At 41.4% G+C, this 24,301-nt stretch overlaps 1 protein-coding gene across 10 annotated transcripts in view; it reads right to left on the minus strand.

Annotated features, from left to right (window-relative positions):
- The window catches only part of AGAP1 (ArfGAP with GTPase domain, ankyrin repeat and PH domain 1), a 380,589-nt gene that overhangs the window by 278,163 nt on the left and 78,125 nt on the right, over nt 1–24,301 (minus strand). The window lies entirely within an intron of this gene.

Raw genomic sequence — 24,301 nt, forward strand, 5'->3', positions numbered from 1 at the left:
ATTTTTCCTTGTAAACAACTTACAGCCTAAATAAATGACATAATCAACATGAAAAAAACTTCACATTCCCTGTATTTTCACAGTGGGTCAGGTTCCGGAGCTGACACACAGTTAGTTTAAGAAAAATTAAAATCCCACAGATAAAACCACTGTTTACTCTTGAGGCAACTCTACCATGAGAGAGGAGAACTGCACTTCTAAGAGGGATGTCCTGAGCGAGGACGATCGGGATTACAACTTCATTCTAAGAAAATGCACATTCCTTAATACTCAGCGGCAACCCTAGGAGAAATGTGACACTGAAAAACACTGGCCCCTTTTTACAACAGATCACTGATGACCACAATAAGAAGTTGAAAGGAATATAAAAAGCTGAAAAAGAGACAAATGAAAGCATCATTGTATTAAAACTGTTCCCTGCCCCAGTAAAACTGCGAAAGTAAATGATCGCTTTGAAACTAAGAATATCTTAACAGCTTTTTTTTTTTAGTCTTATGAGTTTGGGGTTTTTTTTAAGTTTTATCAATTTTTATTTTTAAAATGAAATGTGCTACCAAAAAGACCCTCACCAACAAGCACAACAGAAAAACCATCCCTGCCAAAGTGGATTCATACAAGCCAGCCACCCTCCACTGAGCTGACTGTGCCACCCCATCTATCCCACCCATCCCATCCCCCCCCTCGCCTCTCCCGAGCCTTTTCTTTCCCCAAGCACGTGCACTGGGCAAAGCCAGAGATATCAGTGCTCTCGTGTTCAACACAGGAGGGGAATAAAACACATCCTTAGCTTAAATTGTTTCTACAGTTACGTCAGCTAGAGCAATCCTATCAAATACACGCGGCTAAGATCTACCACGCTGCTTCATGCTCTCACAAGAAGAGAAGCACCAGAAAGCAGCACTGCTCACTTACTGGGGCTCTGGGCTGTCCTGATGCCTCAAGTTACATCTGCGTCCTGCGATGAAATAATATTTTTTTTCCAGGCAATACACAATATTTCCGTAAGAGCCTCCAAAGCCTTAGAGAATGCGGCTGAATGAGTAACCATAGTAGTACTGGGCTCCAGGAGGAAAAAGAAGCCGCTGGAGATGAAGCGTATGGTAATGTGTTGGGTCTCACTAGAAAGCAGGTCAGTGTCAAAGGTGAGGTCTGTTTTATACCATTCTCTTGTCTCAAGGGCAGGGTAGTGCCAGCACAGGAAAGATTACCCCAAATGTAACTAAGTGAAAAACCTGGTGATGAGATTTTGAGCTGTAACAAGCCATGCTCAAAACATCAAGGGAGTGACGTGCTTCTTACAAACTGCTGAATAGCAGTGGTGAAAATACAGGACAAAACCCACATTGTAGCAAAGGTGTTCGAAGCATCCAAAACAAGACACTTCAAAAATCATAGCCTACGTTGTCTGTCTTGACTACAGGCACAAACAAGGAATTAGCCTTTCTTATTCAAATCTGAATGTTAATGAGAAGCCCCCCTACAATGCATCAAAGATGAAGAGGGACAGCTTATACAGTTGCCAAAATAAGAATCAATGTCAAAGTATAAATTAAAAAAGACGAAGTGGGGGAAATAAGAACGTTCTAAGTGAATATAGAAAAAGATTTTATCTGGCAAGCCAGAAAGAAGAAAATCACAACAAGGACACACACAAAAAAAATAAAATTACTGAGACACATTGCTTGGCAGGCTGAAAAGACTTCCACTTTTCAGATAGATAAGAATGGCTCTAACTCAAAAACAAAGCAAAAAATAAACAAGGGGAACTTGGCAACTACTTGGTAGAGGAGAAAATAGATATTTTTATAGGTAAAACAGCAACAATACTAAATGAAAACCAAGTATGCAGTGAATAAGTCAGCCTACTCAGGATTTCCACCCCTGGGATTCCACAGAAGAGATTATACCGGGGCAACATCTGAGCATCACCAAAATCATCACCCTAAGCAGTACAACGTGAAGCAGGTAGCTTTACCTTTGGAGGGGGGAGAGGGGGGAAGGCATAGGACGAAGGAAATAAAGTCAAGCTTAATAAAACAGTGACAAAAGCACAAACTCTTAAGAGTGGCAAACACCAAAACCCAGACCAATAATTCACCTGCCTTCCTATTCCGGCCCAGGTCAGCAGCAGACAAGAACAGACAAGGTGCTATCACACACCTTGCCCCTGCTCTCCCCCAGTTTAGCTCAACATGCAGTTCAGATACAAGCAACCTCTTCATATAAATACAGTCCTTCACGTGTTTTATCCATCAGCTAATAGCTGTGCCTCTCTGCTAAGGACTGACACTCCCAAGGTCCTACAGGGACTCACAGCTCAATTATCTTTTGGATTATAATGAAAGAAAAAAAAAAATTTGGCTGTTTTTTTAATCTGCCTCTTACTAGTTTCGCAAGACACTGCTTAATTCTTGCGTAAGAAGGGATGATCAAGAGTGATTCCATCTTTAACCCTGCTCCTCTCCCACAATGATCCCTCTTGCCTTCCCCTTCCCAGGCTGCACACTCTGCTTAGCTGGACTGGTTCTTACCTGACCAAACATATTACCTTGCTAATGCACCTTCTTGTTCTCCTATACTTATTTCCAGACGCGAGGACCACAGTCGCCCCCACCACCGCCTCCAGAGATGGGCACACTATGCCCTTTTAATGGAGGCATGACAACGTGCTCTGTTTTCTGTTCTTAACGCTCTTTACTTTAAGCCCTGCAGAACACTTCATTCACGATTTCCACAAAGCTCTTACGGATGCCAGGATCGGATCTCTACCGAGTCTTAAAGCTCATCCAGAGCTGCGAAACATGAGTTCGGACTGCCCTCTCCCTGTGCCGACTCTCTGCACTCAAGCCACATTACGTTTAATCTGCCGGTACATTAGCCCCTAAACCGTCACGAGATTTCTCCACAACTCCGCACAACCAGCTCCAATTCTTTTTAATACCTTGAACGGACAGTAAATTGTCACTTTATGTCATCCCCTTCCCCAGGGCACTTATCAATATTTTAACCAGAAGAGGCTGCAGCACAAATTCCTCTAAGACTTGCTGCTGGGTTGTTGTTTTTTTTTCAAAGGTAAAAACCAACTATTTATTCCTATACGTTATTTCCTACTTTTTAAAGAGTTATACACACAAGAGGACCCTCCCTCTTATCTGCTGGCAGCTCAGCTTGAGTCTCCAGCGAGAGCAACTCTTTCAGTCCTCAAAATAAACACATTTCCCTTGTCCTCCCCCGAAGAACTCCAGTAAACATGAGCTGTGACTTCCCCCACAACAGCCAAGTCCACCCTTCCCCAATCCATCATTTATCCATTCAGCCATCCATAGGGTTTACGCTCAGTTTCTCAGCTCGGTGGTTGCATGCTGTGTGACTAATGGAGAGAGAGGCAAATTCTACTCCCCCATCACACCCCCGCAGCCCCGATGAAGTCAATGCGGTCAAGATAGGTGTGATCCAGTAACTCCGCTTGCAAACAAAGGCTCTTCTACATGCCTGGTTACCAAAACGCTCTTCCCTTTCAAGTAACCCGCAAGCAAGGGGTGCTAAACAAGACCGTGAAGCGAGCGATGGTGCGACCAAGGATGCCTTATTCTTCTGCAGGGGTATCAACGGTGTTTCTGAACCATCTGGTGCAGCCACAGCATGCAGATGCAAAAATACGCAGTTTCAAAGTTCAATCACTTAAAAATTGACTTATGGCCCAGCTTCCCTGCTTGTCAACCAAAATCCGCGCTCTGGCATCATACAATCATCGAGTTACTTTCTCGGTTCTTTAAATTGCGGCTACAGAAAATGGGTCCAGCGTGTTTGTACAGAAGTACATCTAGAAAAACATTTTGCCTCTCCACAAGGGAAATTATGACTTGTTTATGCAACACATTTCTGAAAACATTTTTTAGAACTCGAGTCATGTCTCTGAGATTGCTATGCTGGTTGTCAAAACAGAGCCTTTTTTTCCCCGACTATACCATATGTAATACTAAGTCCACTTTCCCTAACTTGATATCACCCATGCAAGATTTGGAGATGATTAGTGGAAAATATACAAATGAGACGCTGTTCTTCAGAGAACAGCACAGCAGGAGTAATCTGATGTTTCTATATTTATTAGCCTGATGCACATCTAACTTGTTTAAACAAGGCTTTTGTCAAACGTCAAAAAAAATGTTAATGCAATCCAAGGCATGCTCTCAAAGGGAATTAATGCTGAGCTGGAACCAATGCAAAAGCCTTAGTTACAGCAACAAGGAAACAGTGAAAAGGGGCCCCTTTTTATTCCAATTGCAAATAGATCCCCTAAGATAGAAAGATTTACTTCCTAACAGCTGAGACAGAGAACCTAGAGCAGGAAATTGGGGTGAGGGCAGGTACTGGAAAGACCCAGTTTGTGTCTGCTCAGCAGACCGTCTCCCTGAGCTGTGGGACAAGGAAAGGGATGGGCAGGTTTCCTGGGATGCTCCCTTCTCCTTCCCCGCGACTGCCCGGGGACCCCCACGCTCAGCTTCAGCAGCGCACGTTGAAGCAGTGCAGATACTCACCTCAAATGCTCCTTCAGGTGCCCGATTAGTTTTTATTTTCTTGTAATGAGGATAACGCCCACTTACTCAATTTCATTACCATTTTGCCTGAGAGACTGTGAAGCCAGCAAAACATTAAACCACCGTGAAAACATCAAAGCATCATTAAAAAACTGTGTCTTAACACACTGCACAGCTGAGCAAGAGACAGGGTCCGGAAGCAGAGAGAAAGCAAAGAAGGAAGGACTCAGTGCCGCCATTCTCTTTCGCCTTAAAACTGTTTATAATATAACAGTTAAAAAAGGTAATATGTGACTAAACGCGCCATTAGAAAAGCGGCTTCCTTCCCCAGCTTCCTATTTAAAAAGCACCTGCTAGTACAAGGCACTTCAGAACAACAGCAGAGCTATACAAGTAGGAACTATTTATTTTGGAAACTCAGAACATTTGTCAGATGAACTTTAGACTCAGTGACTAACTGTAACACAAAGCCTCTTTCAACTTCCACTCGCAGATAAAACTGCGAAGTTTGCAGGGAGCTGAAGGCAAGCAAATCAATCATTACGATCCCAGGATCTGCAACCATCCGCTACCACTCCTTCGCCTTCTCCTCCCGGGCAGCCTGTGTCCCGCCTCATCCAGCGCTCTGGACCAGCACCAAGAGAATCTGGCAGAAAAAAGATGCTGCAAACCACACGTCGGCTCATGTTAAGTTAAACTTTTTCCAAAGCTCAACGGTTACTGCAAAGTTTGAAAGGTCTGATGTGTCACATCACTTCTGCGAGAGGAGATGGAAAGAATGATTACCATCATTACTACATTGATTATCACCATCACACAAGTCACGTTCCCACATCACATGAAGAATTTAGTGCAATACCTTGAAGTGCTGGGACCTAAATCAAGGCAGAACCAGACATGCCTCTGAGGCCACCATGATAATTTTATCGGAAGCAAAAAAATCCAGGCTATACACTAATATGAATTTAGTGATACTTCTCCATTTGAAGTTTATAAAGCTGAATTTTCAGCTTTGCTAGAACTGGTAATACTACTTTTATTTTATTTTTTAAAAAATGTTCACCCAGGAATAAAATTGTTCCTCGGTCTTTGCAAAAAATCTTGCCCTCTGGCTATATTCTCATTTGTGTTTCCTGGGTGAAGCCAAGAAACTCAAGTATGTTTTCAGAGCTTCATCAGGTTCCCATCACCTGAGGCACATACTTTAAACTCAAATGGATGTACTAGAAATGGTATCTTTAAAGAAGCCCATGCAGAGTCCAGGAATCAGAAAACAATTTAGCTGCACCTAAGAGACCTACACCTCCTTCCTTACAAACCCGCTCTAATGCTTTTCGTACCCACTATTTACAACGTGCAAGCAAGCCCTGTTAAAAGGAGAAATTAGAAAAAGAATCAGTTTTTGCAAAAGTCCTCTTGCTGCATCTTCGCGCTGTTCTGGCTTGACCTGTGACATGTTGTACCAAGCCACGATGTAAACTGACCCCTTGCTAAACCCCTGCATCCAAACGCTTAAGAAATAACTCTTCATATTCTCTTCCCTGTTAATACTATAATGTCCTGTTGCCTCTTCACAAGCTGAGAAAAGAAAGCTGGAGGCCAGTTATCCTATCACAGCTTTTATTCTTTCTCACCTTCGTACCGCTTCCTTAGGTAAACTCAACCGTATTAGTGACTGAAATTCATTATGAGAATTTTATTTTTTTTTTATGTTTGGAAAAAACCTGAAAGTCAAAAAAACACATAAAGATCTAAAGCATACTTCAAAGCTAACAAGAAGGGTGTCAGCCTCTACTCTAGCAACAACACTAGTGCATACTCTTAAAAAAAAAAAATAATTAACACAATCAAGTGCAGCCTTAGACTCGTAATAAAACACAGCCATTTGGAAGCAGTACAATGGAAAAACAGAAATCAAACCGCTACAGTCTACGTATCTCAACAAAATCACTCAAAAAGCAGCAGCAGAACACGCTACACTAAAAGCGCGCTTCCAGCGTCTTGGAAGCCATCAGAGGGACCAGCTCTACATGAAGCTGTTCTGTGGGAGCCTTCAGACGGCTGCAGCGCTACCTGACACACTGCAAGCTTCATCTTCAGGGTGCAAAACCGGCAATTTCTCCATTTTTTCCATTTGGGGACTTCCCCTCTGATTTGGCAAAACAAGGCTGTGCTATGAAAATCCCCTGGTCTCTCCACATCGCCCCCTGCTAGACAGGAGCACCAGGAGAGGGGAAACCCAAGGGCAACATGCACCAGCCAGCCAGATCTCAAATATTTTGACAATCCTGTTTCTCAGGGACAGAATATCAAGACCGGGTTCAGCATATTTACCCGATCGATGCATGCTCATTATTTGGAGTTAGAACAAGCTTGGCAATTTCTGTCCAGCCTTCCACGGTGCTACCAAAAGCTGAACCTGCACAAAGAAGGGGGAACTCAAACCATCTTTGGGATAGCATCTAGGGAGACAACATGTGGTTAGCACATCAAGTCAGCTATTAGTGCAGATCAAAACAATTTTTGGCTGCTCCTTCCCATTTAAAGAGTTTTATTTTTTCCCAGGCAAAAGCAGGACGAGCACAGTGCACACTGCAGCTGCTGACAACAGCTGTAGCCGGCCCTGTCGCAGCTACACCATTATCTTTTATTTTTTTTTAAGCTACAGTGCATAAGAGTTCACATCCCAAATTGAAAACAAAGCAAACCCCAAAATAAACTCCACTGTCTTACTAATTAAAGGGACTCGTTCCTTCAGCAAGGCTGACATAAACCACTGCCGCTGGGTTAAGAACATAATTTTAGCACTCCGTCCTTCCAACATTTTTAGAGAGACTGTGTGCGCAAGCGACTAGCCGTGTAGCATCATTAAAAGCTCTCTCTAGGAAGTGGGTTTTCACGTAGCTTTATTTGACATGCCACAGGAAGTTTGCATAAACGAGATCTCCACGATACAGGAATTTCTTCCTGCAGCACCCAGGTTTCCATTCCCAGTACAGCAGCCAGTAGATGCTGGCAGTTGCCTTCGAGGTGCCTTGCCACACTGGGTCAGGCACAGACACCCTGTGGTAAGAAACTTTAAGGAGCACAACTGGGTATTACTGATCAGGTCATACCTCGCAGAGAAGAGAGCTGGAAAAGCAATGCGCCTCCTGCTCGGCATATTCTATCTAGAGAAATCCAAAGCTAGTTTAATACAGAAGTCTTCAAATTAAGCAGATGGGCCTGTTAAACACACATGCAGGAGAATAATGGGACAGGCCTTTGCCTCTGCTTGTAACTCGAAAAATGACATATCCCCAGGAGTGAAATCTCCCCATTCTACACAATTGTAATGTTCTTCTATGCTTATGGATAAATAAAATATTTTATACCCTAAATACCAACAACAACCAGCCAAGAAAACCCAATTCACTTTATAATAGGTGGTTTGGGTAAGTGATTCACAACACCTGAAATACAACTCTCCAGACCATTTAATATAAGGTAGAGGTAACGCAATATGTATCAGCTGGCTCCAATTAACACTTCACCTTTATCACTTGCAAAAGTATTTCCTTGTGGGCTGAGAACCACCCATTACTCATGCCTCTGCTGACTCACAGAAATATTAAACAGCCTTTAAGAGGTGGTGTTCCACCACGTTATGCAAATTACTGCCAACTCATGAAGAAAGGGAGACCATAGTTAACATTCAGGATTTGACAAGATACATCTATCCAAGTATATAAAGGAATAGCCACTATAAAATCAGAATTAACAGCTTTAGGAGCTTGTACTTACTTATGTTAAAACGCAGTTCTTCCAGTTAGCAAAATATGCACTAAAAAGGGCAAAAGAATATGGTTTTCAGATAATCCATATTGTCCACCTCACCCTTCCTCTTATTCAGATAATAAGACGAGTACCTCACGACAATTTGTTCAACCTTATCTGCCTCGGTGCCAGCCTCCAGTGCAAGTGCATAATATTTACGTATCATTGGGACTGGCCAGTGCACTGGGGCTCCAGGTTATCAGGAAACCTAATGGAATAGTAAGAATATGAAATGATGCTGCCCTTTCCTCTGGTAGAAGCTGCAGAATCAATATAATGCTAAGAAAAAGGTGAAAATCCACATAGCGGTTTTACGCAGGATCATATTGCTCGGTTGCATTAAACATTAAATGCTGAACACCAGCCTGGTGTTTTTATAAAAGAACCAGACAGCAGAGATTTACAAACTCGAAACATCACCTTCCACCCTCAGGCACTCCCATCGCCACTGCCCCAGAAGCAGCCTGCAGCAGATGCCTTCAGGCCCCGTAAATGCTGCCTCCATGCCGGCCAGATGCTTCTCGTAAGATAATTTTAATTAAACCTGCTCATCATTGCAGCTGACATAGATGTTCAGGGTGCCCTGTTCTATCCCATCCACTCTGTATAGGTATCAGTAATTGTTTGCATCTCAGTTTCTAAGCAGCTAAGCAAGGTGTGTATATAGTCGGACATTCTTGTCAGGTATAACAGTTTGAGTGATTATCATCATTGGAAATCATGCCGAGAACACATTGGGGGTGGGGGGGTGGGGAATCATTTTATTACCTGGCTTTGGGCTGGTATTGTCTTTGGGTATCATAATACACAACAAGAAAGAACAAAATTATCTAGCAAAGAGATTAACAATGCACAGCCAGCATTGCAGTAGAAATCAGCATCATCTGAAAAAAAGAAAAGAGAGCCCCACAGGCTGCCTTTCCCATGAGAGATGTTTTTTTTTTTCCTGAAAGCTCATGCACTACCTGCAGAAACTAAAGCAGCAAACTCAGTCCTGCCAGCTGAGAAACAAACAGAAGGATGGTCTTGGGGGGATGTCTCACAACATGATTTTATAATCATCCCGACATACGCATAATTCACATCAATCAGCAGCACCTGTGACTACCGCATTGATTCACTCAATCCACTTTTAAATAATTCAAATAGTTACAACTTTTCACCCATTAAAAAAAATAATTAACAAATAACCAGCAGGCAGTCACAGCAGGCTTTCAGAGAGCTAGTGAATGAAGAAGTCTCTGTCCCGACAAGTCTCTATGAAGGAAAAGTCTGAGATAAATGCAATGAGTAAGAAACCCACTACGGATTTCAGGCTGAAAACTGTGCCACTGAAGTAAACATCTACTCAAGATTATATCTAACACCTGGAAAATCAAAAAATCTCTGATCATTTTAAGTACTGTACCATCACACCTTAAAGTATCTATTACTGGCCTGTTCACAAGGTTTTGATCTACTATTCGGGTAATCCCAAACTTTACCACCTATGTAGATAACCTCTTTCACAAAGCCTGGCCCTCCATCCTTCCCAAGTATTCATCATCCGCTGTGCTAATTCACACCAGCAACAAAGCTTATTTTCTCTCAACTACTTACTAGATTTACCTGAATGAGCTAAGAGCCAAGAACTTTAAATACAAAAAAAATCACTCTACTTCCCTACTTTCAGACTTCATCATCGCCTGCTGCCCATTAGCCCCCAACCTGCTTCACTGAGGAAGGGGAGCTGAAGTTCTGATTTATTATTATTTAAAAAAAAAAAAAAAAAAAAAAGACACACACACACACCTCCCACTCACCAGCTTGCATTTAATCTAAAAGCTATCGCAAAAGGGAGAAGCAAAAAGTACTACCACTCTAGCGCATTTGTCACACTGGATGCCACCTTCAAAATTCATTTACCTCTCTCCCCAAAGTATAAAATATTGTAGAAGTCTCACGAGTAGTGAAGCTAAGAGAAATATGAGCGGAAGCTATCAGAAAGTAAGATGAGGGGGAAAAAAAACAAGAAAACAATGTAAAAAGGCCATCCTGCCGCTTATCCAACCAGACAACTATCTTCCTGTGCATCCCAAAGGATGCTACACAAAAAATGTACCTCCAGAATGACTGGGGAGCTAGGCAGCTGCAGCCCAAAAGCAGTACATAAATACCACTAAAGTAGAGGGCATTTTCATCTAGAGAAAAAGCAAGCTTATGAAAGTTGAAGGGCAAATTGACACAGGAAGATATACGGTCCATCTGCAGTCATGCACCTTATCTTTCATATTAAATAGAAAAGTCACTGTAATACTTACTGATCTTTTTCTAAGAAGAAATCCACAACTAATTGTGCTCACCGATGTCAAAAGGAACTGCTGGGAATCACATTTTTAAAAACGGACAGCTGACATCACCCAATTCAAATTGGGAAAGTAAAAGGTTAGATTAGAAATGACAAGATCTTCTGCAGAAGCGTAAAACAATATAAATATATTGATATAGACATGGTATTTGAAAGTTGGCATCTTAGCCTGTTAACGCAGTACAGACATAAAAAGTAAGCATTATGTTAAGTATTGAAGTTAATATGAAAACATTTGCCAACTAGATCCACAGAAAGTCAGTCATCTATTCCAGAATACGAACAAGACTTCTACCACCATTACAGACTCACATTAAACCAAACACTCACATTAAACATGCTCTAACACTGCAGTAAAAAAGTCTGAATACCCTATGCCAAAAACCATAGGGAGACTGAGCCCCTCAAGCTATGTTAAAGGAGACTTTTTATCAAAAGAGCAATACCTAAACCTGAGCGAAGCTACTCCAAACCACAAAAATCCCCCACCTCCCCCTAAATATAAAATCAACAATAAAGGAGAAATATGATGCCATTCTTTCAAAGCTCCTTCAGCACAGGATGTTTTTGCCTTGCAGCAATGCGAAGGCTGTTGAAGTTCTTTGCAGTAATTTCCAAATTATTTCCAGAAGTGATTTATAACATGCCCAGGGACAAAAGCTACAAACACTAGAAGAGTCTACTGAAAATTTGAACTTTGTGTTTCGTTTTTCACATATGCTGCCCGAATGGCAGGGCTAGAACACGCCGAATGTGCACACAACTCCAGTCAGATGTCCAGTATGTCAATAAGACCTGAAGTGGGCTGCCAACCTCCTGCAGGTTCAGAAACCACACTTCAGCTGAATAACAATCCAACTGCTGCAATTCCCAAAGAATACCCTATACTTAAATAATCTCTCGCTGTATAGAAAGTTAGCTTCTAGCTCAAAAATCTGCCATAGGAATTAAGTGACACACTCATTCCTGAAGATTCAGGTGACCAGAAACTCATAGACTTCATAAGCTATGCTGTGATTCAAACTGCATTTACGTTAATTGTCTCCATTTCAGGTATTAGTTACAGTGTCCCAGAGACACTCCTTAAAAGTATTCCCAGCATCTCTCACAGAAGTGCTAAAAAAATGCCAAACAACCTGTAAAGCCCCAAACCTCCTTGAGGCTCAAGGTTTCAAGCTCAAGTCATCTGCTGGAAAAAAACAAGACATCACAATTTTAAAAGATGAGTGCTAAAAGACTGCTTATTTCAACGCCCATGAATCTTCAGCTAATTTTATTGGTTCCGCAATCATATTTTCCTAGGTTTGGCCTGTCGGGTGCATATTTTGCTAGACAAACATTACGAAGAAATGATGGTGGTAAAACTGAGTATAAGTGATTTCACGATCTGGAGTTTAACCGGAGCTTTTATAACTCAAAAATTCCCTGCCTCCCAAACCCAAAAAGAGAGTGCACCGACTCCAAAACCATATCACAGATCTCACTAGCCTGACACAACCCTAAGATCATTAAATATGCACAGGAATGTGGTTGAAAGAAAGACACTGCAACCAGACTTCACATTTTTTAATATATGAATTTATGATAGAAAAAGTGGCGTATAAAATATATTATATGTAAATAAGTTACACATAACGCTCCTCAAAAATGCTAAGCCATGGAAAAAGGGAATTTTAAAATAAACCTCCTCTGTGATTGGCAGAAAAGGATACAAGAGCTGACACATTGGCTAAATTTTAGTGGTCTGAGCACAAGTGTAGCCTTGGTACGCGAGGGAAGACCTTTGTGGAAGTTACATGAAACTCCTGGAGCTCTCATCGCACTCATGGCTTGTTCGTCAGGTATTTGTCTGAGGTAGTACTACGAATGACTGAGAAAATAAACAGAATTCCATTTTTACCAACCTAAAGGGGGAAAAGATTCCATTTTTTCCAATGGAAAAAGAATTCCATTTTTACTAACCTAAGGTGGGCGGAGAGAAGGGGGAAGGTAAGGTTTTGCTGTGATTTCTGTTCAGTTTTTACTGCAGAGTTCTGCAAGAACCATTTCCAGCATCCTCCCCCGAGGATCGAGGGCGTTGCCAGAGCTGTTTGTCATGCTGGTACTACAGTGGAGGACAAGGGACAGCACATGTAAACAGAAAAGGCCAGCAGTGTTTGTGATGACTGCAGCGACACATTCCTAGGATTATTCCACAAGAAAGGAACTCGGATTGGATCCAGAAAGAAAAGAACTTTTTTTACTTTGAGTCTGAACCCTGTAACCCTGCTGTAATGGAGTGCATGCACTACGCAAGAACAGGGGTACTGGGAATTTTACGTACTGAATGATTCCGCAAAACTCACTCAGGTTTCACTGGGTAACACAGCGCTCCCTCTTGTAGACAGAGTGAAGGAACAGTTAAACTCCTCTTTGGTGTTTTTTTTTCCCCCCAAAATGCATCAGCAGCAGCCATGTGAGCGGGCTGGCAAAGGAGACTGCAGCAGAGATGGGAGCAGACTGGGCTGGAAAAGCCAGTACAGAATAAGAGACAGTCCTACACACACACGCTTCAAAAACTACCAGCAAAACTCTTGCAGCAAAACCACGCAAGCAGTGGAGTATTCTGGGACAGGGATACGACCTTTGGAGAAAACTAGAACCAAAGAAAGACTGGTTTAAATCTCATGGAAACAGGATTATGCACATTTTTCTAAGTCAGCAGTATGTAGCAACCAGCTCCATCAGCCGCTACTGAACGCCATCAAGTCCCCAACATCAAACTGTTTTCATCAGTGGTATTTTCACACAAAATAGGTACTGTGTCTCCTCCATACTTTATCCGTGCTATATATGGGCAACGTTACATTGACTACAGTTGATGTCTCAACCTGGGGCCCCTAAAAATACAAACCAGCATGCATGCTCAAAACACACTCTATTTCTTCTTTATTTGGGGATGGAAAGGGATTTGTTATCAGTCAATTCCTTACATACTTTGCGAGGGTAGAGGTTAAGGCAAGCTGTGACAGGAACATACTCTGTAAGTATAAAGAAGCCTCGTCCCAACACCCCTTCTTAGAGGAAAGAAGGGATGTGGTGTTACTGCAGAAAACCTTGATGCACACTGTCTATGCTTCTGCCAAAGTAACTGCCAGGAGTGACTAAGAACAGTCTCCTTCAATGCGCTTATTTCTTTAAGTCACATGAATAAAAGGATTCCCTAGGTTAAGGCCCACAATGTGCCCACGTGCACACTGAGGACCTGCAGGGATTTCAGAGTTAAGTTCGAATGATATAGTGTGCTTACTAACACATATGACTGAAAGTACATAATCCACAAGCACAATGGAACCTCCGTTTTGATGGGAAAAGGCATATAATCATAGGAGAGAGCTAACATAGTATCGCTTAACAGTTACCTAGAGTAAAACTGTAATTAACACAGCAACTAAGTCCCACTTCAGTCTCTTATTCTACATGCAGGTTTCTGTTTCTCCTACCAAACTAATTCCAGAAAAACCCTACTTCCCAGGTGCTCCCGTGAACCACCAGGAGCCCTCAGGACAGTGAGTAACAATCACATTCGTTCTGCAGATGTTGCAGTGGTTGTGTGAAGCAGAGGCAGATGTTGGAAGACAGACAGTTGCACCACCGGGCTCAGCAGCACTATCACCTTCTTCCTCCCACCGACAGGGATTAACAGCCAAGCCGAGGAATTGGGCTGGGAATGAATTTCCGTAGCAAGGGAGCAGAAGAAAAGGGCTAATGAAAAGAACGAATAGGCTTCCCAGTCTCCAGGTAAAAATCATCACCTCATTCTTTGTAGACCTTCAGACTTGATTCAGAACTTCAAAAAAAATAAAAAATAAAAATCAAGTATTGGTATTTCACTGCACCCAAATTGGGAACAGTTTCAAATGCATCAGATGAAAACTGCCCATAAATAGCTCTGGTAAGAAAGTTTCTCTTCCTTCAACAAAGCAACTGGTGCAGATAATAAAAATACCAGTGCTGCTCTGATTGACACTTATGTGGAAGATTCGGGGAAAAAAAAAAAAAAAAAAAAATCATGAGTGGTACTGGCATCCCACTCACCTACCCAGGAGGACCTGGATCAGGAATGCTTCACATGCAAGAAGCATCTATGCACATCAAGAAGCATCTGTTTGAAAGATGACCACTTCTGAAACGTGTACCTATGGCAAATGACAAAAACAGACCTGTACTTTAACCCCCACTGTCCTTAAAGGTGATTTGTTTCTGCTAGTAAGGTGCAAGATTGGGTAGGGCATTTTGAGCTATAAACTGTTCTTACGCAGACTGAGAGAACCAATAAAAAGATCTCTTTATTTTAGCTTAACCACTGAAGTATAACTTGGCAATCACAGCAGGAATACACAGAACTGAGGACAAGGCAACACAGCACAACCACCTCACGACAGAAAACAGCATGTCTGTCGAGGACCTCTGATATCTAAACCACAATTAAATTGAATGACACCACTTGTCAAACTAGAAACTATACAGTTTTACAGCATCGTTAACAAAACAGCAGCCATTGTGCTTGTATTTCACAGGCACGACTAAACAGAGAAAAAGGTTTAGATTCCATGACAGTAAATTCATTTATTTATTTAAAATTTGGGAACAACTCAAAATGCTTTTCAGAAAAAGTTCTTCGATTCCATCAGTTCTGTTCACTGGAGGAAGATGGCAAAGTTACAACAAGTCTTAAGATGACTGCAGTGCACTATGATCAGCCTCTGCTTATCATGAAGTCTCCTCCCTGCGTCAGCTTTAAAGTTCAAAGGGCTGGAGGTCAACTGCATTAGCAGGTCATTCACTCGCACACAGAAATCAGAAGACACATTTAAAAGTCTCTGCTGCTGCAGACCTTCCACAAACCCAAGGTGCCTGACTGAAGAGGTAAAGCAGGTGGTAATACTAAAAGGTGGCAATAATCTCAAGAACACTTAAGTCTGAACATAAAGCAAACCAACTACATGATTTTGCTTTTCACTCCCCACCCATTATGTTCACAAAGACCAGGAGATAAGAAGGGGTGAGAAAAGGGAAGGATTCCCACAACCAAGTTTTCAACCCAGCTAAACGCACTCACAGTATTTCCATGCCCACGGTACGGTACATACATACAGTAATAGTCAAGCCTGCTTACACATCTTTATACATAGTCAAGGCGCCAAACATAGATCTCCCTTATCTGATCTCAGCCTACTCTTTTCATAGCCTATCGTTCTCAAACAACTTCACAACAACTTCACCTTGAGTCACCCAGGAAGCTCTGCAGGTATCTAAACTGAAAATCAAGAATTTCTTCGGCGAACTCCATGTCCCCTCCCAGAGGGCCCCATCCCCACCTAACCCAGCACCTGGAGTTCACCTCTTCATTCACCACAACATTATCATGCCAAACACCATCATCTGCACTAAGCACTGACTTTTCAGCTAACTTAAAAACATCTAAGACTTTCTTAGACCTAAGATGTGCCCAGGTATTTTTAAGAGATTAAAACTGAATTCAAGAATAAATGTTATTTTTTACCCAGAACTGCTTACACCCAATGGCATTTAGCTAATGCCCAGGTTAGCCCATGCCTTGAGAAATGCAGGCCGTGCTAGCCATCAAGAAGAAAGCCGCAAGGGCCAAGCACTGAGAAGAGCCAGCATTATCCTTGTTGAAAGACAGTTCCCATGCTGCATGGCTTCCTTGCATTAAATACAGATCACACGAAGAGCACTGAAAACTAACCACTTCTCTCCTTTCCAAGCTTCTGCTTTCCCACCAGTACCCAAAACGATGAGATATTGTTATTGATTTGATTTCTGGAAGGCTGGTGCCACCTTTGACAGCCACCTGGAACATACACCTGAACAGAGACAGCATTCTGCAACAACACTGTACACGTGAGCTGAAAGAGGCTGTTCGCTCCTGTGGACTTTTAAAACATGCTTTCAAAATATCTTTTTCAGAAAAAATACTTTAGCATTATCTTCTTTCTTTGACATTCAGCAAACAATCCTGCCATGCAGAACTCCACACGGAAACAAAGACTTCTCTAGTGCTCTGCCACTCGCCTTAACTCTTGAATATCACAAGCCTGCCCAACACAACGCTGAAAATCCGAAGAACTTCATCGCCAACAGGACAAAATCAAAAATAACATGTTCTCCTGAGGATAGAAATGAGCCTCTTTTTATTAACAACGTACTGTAATGGAGATACAGGACAGACAAAGAGGAGGGGGCCAAGAGGATACACAGAGCAAAAAGGATACCAGTGACAGCCAGTAAAGATCTGCCGTACTGGACTGCAAGGGAGGGCAGCCTGAGCAAGGAAACCAACAATCTGCTGCTGAGGATGTGGCAAAGTGGGTGATTTTTCAACTCAAGTGAGGTTAGAAAAAAATATCAAATTCCTCTCAAAGTCCTGGGCACAATTCCCTAGAAGCTGTGAAGAGCAATGCACATTCAATTTTAACAGCTTTAATTACTAAAACTACAGAAGAGTTAAATCTCATATCTTGCATGAGTACAGAATAAGATTATTTTCCCCCTGCAGGACACAGAGATTGAGACAGAAAAGTCGTTGCCTTGCCAACATAAATATTTCTGTATCGCTGAACAGAAGAGCTTCTGAATTAGGACGTTGCATAAGGAGCAGTGAGGTCAACATCCCAGTTTCCCAGGCAGTCTACCCTTGATACAAATGCAATCACATCCCTGGAAGAGCAGGAGATGTTTCGGGCAGTATGTCATTCTTACGCTCATCCCTAAGAAGGCTTTGGTTTTCGGGAGCTACAGGGAGAGCGTCATCTCGGCAAGAATGTTCCATAACAGCAACACCAGCAGTGCTAAGGGGCACCAATTTTTCGGGGTTCAACCTAAAAAAAGAAGCGCCACTTAATATTGAGAGTAAGTAGTAACTCATTAATTCCACATCCAGACAGAGATGAAAAACAATGCTCTCAAGAGCCAAATAACATACGCGCCCACAGAAAGCAGCAGAGGAACTAAGGAGCACGTGCATCTTGACAGATGCATTATACAGCCTTACAAATACAACTGCACTAAGTGGTTTAGCACCCACTTTTTATAATAGTCTTCCCTTTTGTTTAATACATAAGCACTGCCAGTAAGTGACTCCCTGCAAGGGGAATAAGACGAAGAAAAATAAACTCATCAGTGTTACAGAATCCTCTCCTCAAAAACCACACGTGTATATGTATATACACACTAAGTCCAACACAAGTAAACCAGTATTTTTAGGAATCCAGAGTCTCTATCAAATCAGCCAGACAAGCCAACTGACAAATACCTGCAAACAAATAAAGAGGTATTATAAATAACTTGGAAGTGCCAGAGTTGGCAGCAGTCAGCACAGTATTTGAGCTCCCCTTCGTATGCAAGTTGCAAAACATCAGCATCTAATACTTCCAAGAAGGAAAGATCTGCGATGGGTCTTCATTCACAAAATGGAAGCACAGCTCTTAAGCATTCAAACCACACTGCATTTTGGGTGCTGCGATGAACCCTTTGCTAACACCAGGATCTTTCCAAGAAACTTCCACGTTATTTCTTAATAAGCACCTCCAAGCCTGAAATTAACTTCACCAAGCTGAGATACATCATGAAGTCATCTAAAACTAAAAGTTGTTTGATGTTAACTAGAACTGACATTGCTGAATTTTTGTGTTTCATGTAATAGTTCTCTCTATAAGCTAGTGAAAATAAAGTTACAAATAATGGGTCTCGGGTAATTTGCAAATAGCGTCTCCCATATCAATTAGATATAACTTCGTATACCGCCCAAGTGGAGTATTTACAACCAGGAAATACAGACGTGCCTGCCTCATAAATCACAATTACTGTATCCGACATTACAGCTGGATCCTATGGGGGTTCCTCATAAAGCCCCTTCTGTAATGTCTTAAAATGCTTAGAGATTTACTCAGTGTTACAACTTCAGACAAGTGACCTTTACATCTCTGTGTAAACCAAGCAACCTCAAAGTAAGGAAGCCAAAACATATGAAGACAAGTACTATCCATGAAGTTAAATTTTAACTTAAGCGAACAAATATTCCTTCACATTAGCCTGATCAAGATTTTCAAGACTATTAACCAATGCAGAAACGAACACGACTAAACTCATGACAAATGCGTGCAAACCCATTACAGCTGTTACTGAAGATCAACAGCTGGAGCACGGAAAGCCGTGTCTCCCTGCCTGGCTTGCCTTCTTATCCCCACCAAAGAAAACCTCAAAAAATAACAAAGGCCACCGTTTCAGTTTTATTAATGTCTTCTGTGATTAGTAAAAAAAAAATTGCAGGAAGCTACATCACACTGTGTGCTTATTATCTTGATGGTATTTGTGGCCTCTTTTGCTGTAAGAAAACATTTGGTACTATTTTGTCAATAATGCAGAAGTATTTGTCAAACACTGTCATTATATACCAGACTGAAACATCAAAATCATCAAACACCCTATTTTAAACTTCCATCAAGATAATAGCTTTATGTTGGACGCTTTTCATGAACAGAATAGATGATAGTTTCTCAAGTTCAATATACTGACATTTCTTTTTCCTCACACATGAAAAAGCCCATTCTGTATTTTTTGGCAGAAACAGCCTTTCACTGTGTGTTTACTGCAGTTGCCTAGGGGAAATGGCAACACCAATTATCAAAAGCAACACTATTACATTAATAGTTTGCATTAATGCCTTTTTTTTTTTTTAACCCTACGCAGCTCAAAGTGAAAATGAACGTGCAAGCATTTGAAAGAGATTTGCCCTCACCCACCACTTTCCAAATCTCTTTCTAAGGCTCTAACCGTGCCAAAGAAAACAACGGTTACATGCTATTTCAGCTATCATCTTACACAAATCATTTGGTAACTGGATAGTTGTACTTCAGCAATCAGTATTAAACTACCAGTGGCCATCAGCACAGTAAGATCAAAATTAGCTCCGCTCTGCAGAAAAGAGCCAAAGCGTTCACTCAAAATACACCCAAGTGATTCTTCAGTGGCGATCTAAGAAGCCAAGATCTGAAAGCATCGCTACTACCAAGCTTACACTGCGTGGCATGCAACATACTGCTTTGAAACTATTATTTTGTCCAATGAAGCAATTAAAAGTTCTGGCTGCTTAACTACTAAAGAGAGCAAGGGCTCAGCAGCTGGTACAAGTGATTCCATTTTCTAGGGCAAAACGATCATTACGTCCAGTAAAGAACTGCTAACAGCTGAAGGAGCAAAGTTTGAAGTTCTCCTCTATTCGCAGCAGCTCTGAGCAACTTAAACCCTTCCTTCGGCCTGGGAAAAGAGCTCCCACATGCTACCCCACATACAGATTCCACTTCTGAAAAACAAGCCAAATTCTCGGTCATTAATTGGAGACTCACTAGGATTAGGAAACAGTTCCAGAGTAACCTTATCTTTCTTGCCACACTGAGCACCCTCCAATCCAGGGCAAGTAAATACCATGCTTCAAATGTTCTTTTCCTTGTGCAAGTTGCGTTTTGGTCATCTACATGAGCTTCATTAGGTCAACACACTTTTACCTACAGCGGTAAACCAAGCAACGGGCAGATCTCTGCCAAATGAAGAAGTATGCTAATTTAATTTACAGAGCTTGGTTTGCGAGGGAATGGTGACGAATGCCCGTACGACACTTTTACACAAGTATTCAGCAATCCATCCCAAGAAAGTTACTCACTACTGCCATCAGGTATTCAACTGCCAAGTTAATAGAGAGCAACATTAAAATTCTACATTTCTTTTCAATTTCACCAGAAAAAACAAAGACCATGACCACTAGCATCTGGCATACACTTCAATATTGTGCAAACATTAATCCATCTCATTCTCTAATTCAGCCAGTGACCTTAATACCAGTTCAGTTCTTAATCATCTGGTTCTATCAGTGCAGCTGGCATTCGTTTTGCTTGACACAAGACCTACCCAATAAATAATAAAAACCCTCTTAGACAATGCTTGACAATGTTTAACCCCAATTGCAATCTATTTATCTGCTAGATTTTGTTTTCATAACAATGCCTAGACAACACTCACTCACAATAACCGAAACAGCTAGAAGAGTCCTAGAAGTTTTAGTCCATTAAAAAAGGGACTCTCCAGTGTTGAAAAATAGTATTCTTATACCAGCACATCATCAAAAACCTTCAGCCAAGAGACAGGGAACAATGCGGGACTAGTTCCAATATATTTGCACCACGTTGCCCAAATTTCACGTGCTCCAAAGCTTCGCCTGCTCACCCAACACGAGCGCACAGAAAGTTTACTGGGCTGGCGTTGGAAATGTCAGCAGCGTAATGCACCAGGGCAATAAGCAAGAGATGACACAGAACTAACAAGAATTATCTCAAGTGAAGCTTTGCAAGAAAAGACCAGAGGCCTCCAACAGAGATCACCTGTCAGCTTCCTTCTACTTCCCATCACCACAAACTGCAGAGAGTTTGAGATAAGAGCTTAAAACTAATTCCTCTAAAACCTCAGGGGGGTAAAAACCTCAAAAGAGCAGTTTATAATGATACTCCTTTTGATAGTCTACAATTTTGATTCACACATCTGCTTAATATATCCTGAAGAGGGGTTATTCAAACAAAGTTATCTCAAAACAAAAGCACAAAGTCAGAACCCCTGAAAAAGAAACTGCCATTTTAAAACCCCACTGCCCTGGAGCCATCCTTCTCCTCCAGAGCAGCAAGAGTTCCTCTCATTATGAAAGAACCATGAAGACTTCAAGGGGAAAAAAACAAAACAAAACAACAATAACAAAAAAAAACCCAACCAACCAAACAAACCCAAAACCCCAGGAACAACGTTTTCCTTCACAAGTTCTCCATAATAGTTTTAAGGCAAAAATAGCTTCTCTTGTTTCTCTGACTTGAAGTTGACGAAAATTTCTCTTTTTTTTTTTTTTTTTTTTTTTCCTTTGGGAGTAGTGGTGGTGAGTATGTAAAGACTTTTCTTGCTTCAAATAAATGAATTTACAGGTTGAACACCATGACATAAGACTCTTAAAATCAGGGACAAGTGAACTTCAAAACCAATCATTTGATATTTAGATAGAAGAATACTCCAAGATTAGAATAGCAGCATTAGTACAGCATTAGCCTACCGTATAAAAAAAATTTCAAAACGGACAAAAACACTTACATGTTTTCAACACAAAGCTAGCCGTGAAGGTGGCAGCTTGCTAACATCACCTCCGTAGTCCAGAAAACATCACATTAACACATTGCAATCCTCATGAAAAAGCAGAGACCATGAACAACATCCAAAAGATGGGCACCAGCTTGGCTGGCTGATAGACCACTTCATCTTCCCCACCCATACTTTCAGTTTTTCCTCTTTTCTTTCCTACAAGCTACCTTTTAAATTTGGCCAACACTTAAGTCACCTGGAAACAGTAGTTCCCCTTTGCTGGGAAGTAGGTGTTTGAACCTCCCCCCCACTGCTAAGGAAAGCTTTGGGAATCGTTGCTTACATGGGACTTGAGGCCAACGATGCCACAGCAAATGGGGTTTTGCAAGTAGAAAACGAAAATGCTTGATGCCCAAAGACTGCTTACTGACACCGTGAAGAATAATTCCCCCCCCAAAAATCAACCTTTACCCACTTCACAGCATAATTAATAGTAACATCAAAAACATGTAGATTTAAATATTCTTCTTTGCTTTAAAAAAAAAAAAAAAATCTGTAACTTCAGCTTGTTCAAAAGTATATTACCCAACTAAGGTAGTTAGGAACAGTTTTTCGAGAAACAGAACGCAAGCAGATATTGTGACATCTGGGCAATTATTTCAAGTTGAAAACGCCAACAAGTACGACATTTGAAACGTCTACTTTCTGTACAGACCTTAGGCAGGCCTTGTATAGAAAGTACAAAGTCAATAACTCAGGCACAGCACCAAACACACAGAATATCAATGGCACGCGTGAAACAAGTTTAAAGTAGTAAAACTTCTTTTTTCCTACTGGTTACACAGGGGTGAAAAAAACCAAACGCTAAAATCAAGATTGGACCTGTGTCTCCATCATTACTCTGAAACGTATGCACAGGACTGTCAAGAGGATACAATTTCACATCAACCAGAAGAGGCAAGAGACAAGTCTTGGCTGAACAGCAGCTCATTCCAATCTCGAAGTACTAAAATATATTTGGCATGCTAATCATAACATCCCATTAAACTTTTTCTTCCTAAGAAATATAATAGGAGAAATTAAAGACAAATTCATTTAAACTTAGCTTTCTGGAGGACAGCAATAAGCAACAGCTGAAACTGTGCACGAGCTTTTTCTGATAGCAAAAGCCTTAACTTCTCTGGAAAAAAGCAGAAAGCGGCAGAGCACGCCAGACCCACTAACCCATAACACAAGCCTGCAACACTGCTACCAACCTGTAACCACATGGCTGGTCCCAACACGCATTTTTTTTCTGGAAAACAAGACCCAAAGCTTACTTTCACCAGATAAATGTGACACTGGCACATACAAGGAAAGCTGCCCCAGAACATCTTAATGCTGCATATCAACGGTTACTGATTAACTGAAATCTTCAACTTATCCTGGGCTGAAAGGACTGTGCTCCAACTATATGACTGTACGTTGTTAAAACAGAGTAATAGTTTAAGTGTATTGGCACAGGACAGGCATAAATAGTTGTATGAAGTAACTCTCTGTTGTGGTTACCTCAAACTTTAACCAAGGTCAGACCACAATTTCCGTCAAGATTATTATAAGCCCACATAAATGCCTCTACATCAATAAAATACTACAATCCTCAGTTACTAGGTTTAAATATTTGGCTTTGCTCCTTGTGCCTCAAACTCTGGGCATACTCCACTCACAGCAGGACTCCTGGATCTGTAACAGGCTGGTAGCACCACGAAGCAGCTCCTACTCTTGCTTCCCCACAATAAACCTGCCCATCCCAATTCTACATCATCCTTTGCTGTACCTGTGGGCTAGCAGAAAGCTTAAGCTTTCTAATCGAGAGCTGTATTTGCAGAAAAGCAGCACCTTACAGATCACTTGCCACTTTGATAAGTACTTAGTGCTCAAAGGACGCTATAATTACTGGTTAAATGTTTCATCACAGATACCTGTTAAAGAGTTGAAACGAGCAGCTAGGAAGAGAGCACACTGTCTTACAGTGAAGCTCCACAACCAGCATTTCTGGTTTAACGATACTGTGATCCTTTCACATCCTCACAGAAAGCGGCTAGTCAGCTCTTGACTTCCATCCCACAGTAAGGTTAATTTTCAAGTTTTTCTTGTATCCTAGGGATTCACAAACCCCAGAACTTTCCAATCTGTTTTCCATTGAGAATTAGCAACACTTTGGCTAGTTAAAGATTTGTACACACCTATAAACACAACTCAAAGAGCATGGTTTCTGAATTTGTGCTGTTTTTAAAAAATATCAAACTCTGTTGAAATTCTTTTATTCCTAAGAGGTTTAGGATTTACAATACATCTACATCATCAGTATTTACCTACTCCTCTAAAGCAAGCAGCCACATTTCTGAGCACCGTAACTCATCTTTAGGATTACAAGTGTCTTTCC

The sequence above is a fragment of the Chroicocephalus ridibundus genome, chromosome 7 (assembly GCF_963924245.1).
Source record: "Chroicocephalus ridibundus chromosome 7, bChrRid1.1, whole genome shotgun sequence".
Lineage (NCBI taxonomy): Eukaryota > Metazoa > Chordata > Aves > Charadriiformes > Laridae > Chroicocephalus > Chroicocephalus ridibundus.